At 33.0% G+C, this 6,001-nt stretch overlaps 1 long non-coding RNA gene across 1 annotated transcript; it reads right to left on the bottom strand.

Annotated features, from left to right (window-relative positions):
• Positions 1–678: 678 nt before the first annotated feature.
• Positions 679–5,466, bottom strand: LOC139509575 (uncharacterized). Its single transcript, XR_011661747.1, has 3 exons — positions 5,266–5,466; positions 1,977–2,060; positions 679–1,131 (listed from the first exon to the last, which is right to left on the bottom strand). It is a non-coding gene; the product is annotated as an uncharacterized lncRNA (long non-coding RNA).
• Positions 5,467–6,001: the final 535 nt, after the last annotated feature.

Genomic DNA, 6,001 nt, shown 5'->3' with positions numbered 1-6,001 from the left:
CAACTTAGACAAGGGTGTAACCTAATGCCCTTCTTTTTGAGTTATTGTCGAAAATTGGAAAACTACCCACAATTTCATGAATAAAATCCCACAACTCCATGAACTCAGCAACCTTAAATTTAAAATTAATAAAAATGAAAAGGGAGACAACATTAATAAATTTAAACAATTAACCAAAGTTTCATGAAAACTGCTCAAACATTTTTGAGTTATTGTACTAAAAGTGGAAAATCCCACGTTTTGTAATGAATAATAACAAGGCAATGTAAAATAGAAAGTTAATAAAAATGGAAAAGGGAGCTGACATCAATAGATATAAACGATTTACCAAAGTGTTATGCAAATTGGTTTAAGTAATTTTGACATGTTGATGACAGATGGACAACAGTATACCATATTATTGCATAGCAATATAATATTTCTCACAAAAAGTAACCAAAAGTTAGCGTGCAATAAATTCTAATATTGCACTAGTGCAATAAACGTCAAAATTCATGACATCATCAACGACAAAATCTTAGTTTAAACCAATTTTTACTTCCAAATATCATATTGCTATACAATAAAAGGGTTATTGCATGAATATTGGTGAATATTGTCCTTCGCAAGCTCGTGTAATATAAAATTCTACTCGGGGCAATATTCCCAAATATTCATGCAATAACCCTATAATACTTCACGTAAACAGGCATATACAAATAAAAAGAACTGTCCTTGGACAGATGAGAAAATTATAGATCTTCTTTGCCCTGTTCAAGTAAAAATAATTCAGGACTGTGTGTATAGTTATTTTCCATTAAAAAAACTGTTGTTATATTTGTTTATTTAATCCTTGGCTATTGCTCTGTATGAAATTTAAATATAATATATGCAGTCAATGATTATATGATTTATATGCCATGAATTGTTTCTATAATGACCTCTCTGTTGTTTAAGAACTCTTAAAAAATACCTCTTAGTACTATCTTGTACACATTCCAATGGCTGTTGAAGTATGTATTTGATAGGACTCATGTTTCCACTACTTAGATTTTGAAGTGGCTCATTCAAAACATGTATTCCGCTGTTGAGATGCTTTTGACCATCTGAAGTTAGGCTCCAACTGGATTCTTGTGACAATGATGGTTCAGACTGAAAAACAAATGTTTACAATTTTGCTTTCTATCAAATTTTGACAACTGTTAACCATTTCAAATACTAAGAAATAAAACATTTTAATGGACATAATAGTTGTTGGTACATATGAAGGGACAGGTTTTAAAATATTCAAATCAAGTTCAACTCCATGAAATATTTATGTGCCTGCTGTAGGCCAGGAACATTTATATTTTTTTTAGTGTTCCTCATTGTTTAATTATGAAACCAAAACTTTTTTTAAAGCTTTTATGATGAACAATTTTTTAATCGAATCTCTTATCAGATTTCATCAATTTTTTTAAGAGCATTATCAGACTTAAGAATTATTTTTTAATTTTGTGGCAATAGGGCCTAGCTGGCAATGATTGATCACATTTTCTTTGAACCTCAGTGGTCATTAAGTCCACTCACATTTAAACCAGCCTTGCAGTAGTTTATTAAATAATAATTTGTATAAAACCTTCAATGCGGCTTCATTGGTCGTGTGGTCCAATTATTAATAAAAAAAAAATTTAAGGGTCCCTGGAAACTAGTGTCTCGCCTACTTTTGCTGTAACCACATAGTGAATATTTGTAAATGTCACTGCCGCCGCTGTAATGTAGGATCGCTCAGTCTTGCTTTTTTGACTGAAGTCGAAGGCTCATTAAGAATCCCAGATCCTGTCTTATTTTAATTGATGTTGACTGTGTAGACTGTGTAGTATTCTTTTTTTTTTTTATATTCTTATCTATTCAATGTTTTAACTTGTTTTATGTCTCATGGACATTTTTTCCCCATTACAATATTGAAATGTAAATAACATTTTCACCAAACTTGGGTATGGGAACACTATATTTACCTGTGATGATACTTCATACAGTCCTGGTGTATCAAAACAACTGACAATTTCTCTGCGTGGTCTTTTCAATACAGGCTCTTCATTCTGATAAAATTCAATGTTTGCATTCATGAAATTAAGAAAATCCCTAAACATTAGACATACATCATTATTGATTGAATCAGCTAGAATATTAAGCAAGCTTGCTGGGGCAAGCTGATGAAGTGTATAAATAATAAAATGTCATTATAATTTTGGTGGCAATACGTCTATTTTTTTGTTGAAAAAACAAGTGAAACTGCGAGCTACTGCTCACTGATGATACCCCCGCCGCAAGTGGTTAATATTAATAGTGTAAAAATATGCAAGTGTTCGGTAAACAGGAAGTTGTCGAGTGATGAATCTGAAAACGCATCACACGGTATAGCTGACTTATATAAATCCTGAAACCAAATTTCAGAAATCCTTGTATTGTAGTTCCTGAGAAAAATGTGACGAAAATTTTCAACTTGGCTGTCATGTGTAAAATCATACAAGTGTTCGGTAAACAGGAAGTTGTCTAGTGATGAATCTGAAAACGCATCACACGGTATGGCTGACATATATAAATGACAGAAAGGGTGGATGTGTAGTTCCTGAGAAAAATGTGACGAAAATTTTCAACTTGGCTATCATGTGTAAAATCATACAAGTGTTCGGTAAACAGGAAGTTGTCAAGTGATCAATCTGAAAACGCATCACACGGTATAGCTGACTTAGATAATCCTTGTATTGTATTGTAGTTCCTGAGAAAAATGTGACGAAAATTTTCAACTTGGCTATCATGTGTAAAATCATACAAGTGTTCGGTAAACAGGAAGTTGTCAAGTGATGAATCTGAAAACGCATCACACGGTATGGCTGACATATATAAATGTTGATACCAAATTACAGAAAGGGTGGATGTGTAGTTCCTGAGAAAAATGTGACGAAAATTTTCAACTTGGCTATCATGTGTAAAATCATACAAGTGTTCGGTAAACAGGAAGTTATCAAGTGATCAATCTGAAAACGCATCACACGGTATAGCTGACTTAGATAAACCCTGAAACCAAATTTCAGAAATCCTTGTATTGTATTGTAGTTCCTGAGAAAAATGTGACGAAAATTTTCAACTTGGCTATCATGTGTAAAATCATACAAGTGTTCGGTAAACAGGAAGTTGTCAAGTGATGAATCTGAAAACGCATCACACGGTATGGCTGACATATATAATTGTTGATACCAAATTACAGAAAGGGTGGATGTGTAGTTCCTGAGAAAAATGTGACGAAAGTTTCATGGGACGGACTGACTGACGGATGGACGGACTGACGGACGGACAGACAGAGGTAAAACAGTATACCCCCCCTTTTTTAAAGCGGGGGTATAAAAAAACAGTTCGCAAAACTACTTTTAATCATGCAAAATATTGTGATAGTTACTAAGCTGTATATATATATATATATATATACGGTATGTATGTATGCTGCTGTACTATTACGTACATAGTATTGGGTTTACACATTGATATCGTAAAATATCAGCCGTTAGCCACATTGAATGTGAACCTTTTTAGTGATTGAGTGCAGCAACAAATTAATAATCAAAGTACTGAAGTACTGAACATTGGATGACCCAAGTTCTTGTGGATTGTCCAAAAAGTACTTGTCTTAGAAAAAAAATCACATCTCTATTCCTGAGAGTGAGTCTCTCGTGCGTGGATGATAAAAGCCACTTTACGCTGGCGTATTGGGGAGCAGCCATGTGTGTGTACAAATATATATATATATATAATTTCAATTTTTCTAATAGAATGGATTTGGGTAGGCATTTGTATCTTCCTGCAAAAAATCTGTAATCATCCATGCAGAGTTATAGTTCCTTGAGATTGCAAAGATACTTACATTCTTAAGATACTCTTCTGCATGCATGTACATAGATATTAATGTTTTTTTACTTTATAGCAAGCGGTAATGAATGTTTGTTTGCACTTGATGATGTTAAAGCTGTGATATTAATAGAATTTCGGAGCAACTGAGCAGACGACTATAGGAAGGAGGATAAATGACATCATTGCCTAATATTTTCGAAGATTATTGACCTGTAAATGTTTACTTTTGACATAATTAAAGAACCTTAGTGAGCACGCTCACATACCCCACGTCCCCACATTGTCATTGGAGAAATTAAATAAGTGTAAGAAAAAAAAAAATTGTATAAGAAAAAATATTGAATAATAATTTCCTGTCAATATATATGCACATCAACATAGTCTGTCCTTATTATCTACAAAATTTCATGAAATTCTGTTGTGTGGTTTCAGAGGAGTTGAGATGACAAACTGTTGCAGAAGTATATTGAAGCAAATAAGTTCAAAGGGGCGTAACTCCTAGAAAAAAAAATTGAATCGTAATTTCCTGTTGATATGCACATCTACATAGTATGTCCTTATTATCTACAAATGTTCATGAAATTCTGTTGTGTGGTTTCAGAGGAGTTGAGATGACAAACTGTTGAAGTAGTACCTTAAAGCAAATAAGTTCAAAGAGATGTAACTCCTAGAAAAAAAATTGAATCGTAATTTCCTGTCGATATGCACATCTACATAGTATGTCCTTATTATCTTAAAAGGTTTCATGAAATTCTGTTGTGTAGTTTCAGAGGAGTTGCGATGACAAACTGTTGCAGTAGTACAATAAAGTAAATAAGTTCAAAGGGGGGTAACTCCTAGAAAAAAAATTGAATTGTAATTTCCTGTCGATATGCACATCTACATAGTATGTCCTTATTATCTAAAAAGGTTTCGTGAAATTCTGTTGTGTAGTTTCAGAGGAGTTGCGATGACAAACTGTTGCAGTAGTACATTAAGCAAATAAGTTCAAAGGGGCGTAACTCTTATAAAAAAAATTGAATCGCAATTTCCTGTCGATATGCACAACTACATAGTATGTCCTTTTCATTTGAAAAGGTTTCGTGAAATTCTGTTGTGTGGTTTGAGAGGAGTTGCGATGACAAGAAACAGGACTGACGGACGGACTGACGGGTCAAAAACATTATACCCTCCGCAACGGTATAATAAATTATGACTAGGAGGAAAAGTTGTCTCATTGGGACTTATACCATATCAGTCATCTTCTCATATCTACATGAATATACATGTAATCATGATAATAAAAAAGTTTTAAGTGCATCATCTACAAAAAGTTTGAAATAAATTTGTTTGTAGACCAGAGAAGTTTTACATATTTTGGCAACATAGTATAGTGTGTACAATAATGAAGGTTTATACCTTTAATAAGCTATCTGGCTTGAAGTCTTTATTTTCTTCTACAGGATCTGCTCTACTTGGTGCTACAAATATCTGAAAAATAAAATAGAAAAAATATTCTTCAAGGCCTTACAAACATTGAAAATAACTAGAAAAACAAGAATATGTCCATAGATCACATGAGCCCCAATTGCACTATCAATTACTATGTTCAGTGGACAATTTGGCATTGAGATTAAAATATCATATATTAGGCAAGATTGGTACTAAATTTTAAGTTGATTAAATGTACTTTATCAAAAACTTCTTTGACCTGAAACTGTAACCTGAAGACAGACAAACAGACCAATGGACAGACAGATGAACGGACAGACAAAAAAAATATAATGCCCTTTGTCAGGGCATAAAAACCTACAATCATAAAATGTTTGAAGAAATGTTTACATTAAATCAATATCATAACAAGCTGATCACTAAAATCAATATATCCGTCTAATGTGCAACTCCTTTTGACAATGTTTGACAGGTCTCAGAATAACTTTTGTTCATTGTTAAAATGTAATGTACATGTTACTTACATGTATACTAGTCCTGACATTATATTTTATTGTCATGAAAAAAGCATGATTTTATAAACATGTAATGTTAAACTGGTCCCGGGTTAGAAGTAAGGTTGGGATCCTGCTAACATTTTTAATTTTGACTCATTCTGAAGTTATGTGCCTGTCCCAAGTCAGGAGCCTGTAATTAAGTGGTT

This window comes from Mytilus edulis, unplaced genomic scaffold (assembly GCF_963676685.1).
Source record: "Mytilus edulis unplaced genomic scaffold, xbMytEdul2.2 SCAFFOLD_264, whole genome shotgun sequence".
Taxonomy (NCBI): domain Eukaryota; kingdom Metazoa; phylum Mollusca; class Bivalvia; order Mytilida; family Mytilidae; genus Mytilus; species Mytilus edulis.
Note: the sequence above shows the minus strand (reverse complement) of the source record. Positions and strands in the feature narration are given on the sequence as shown.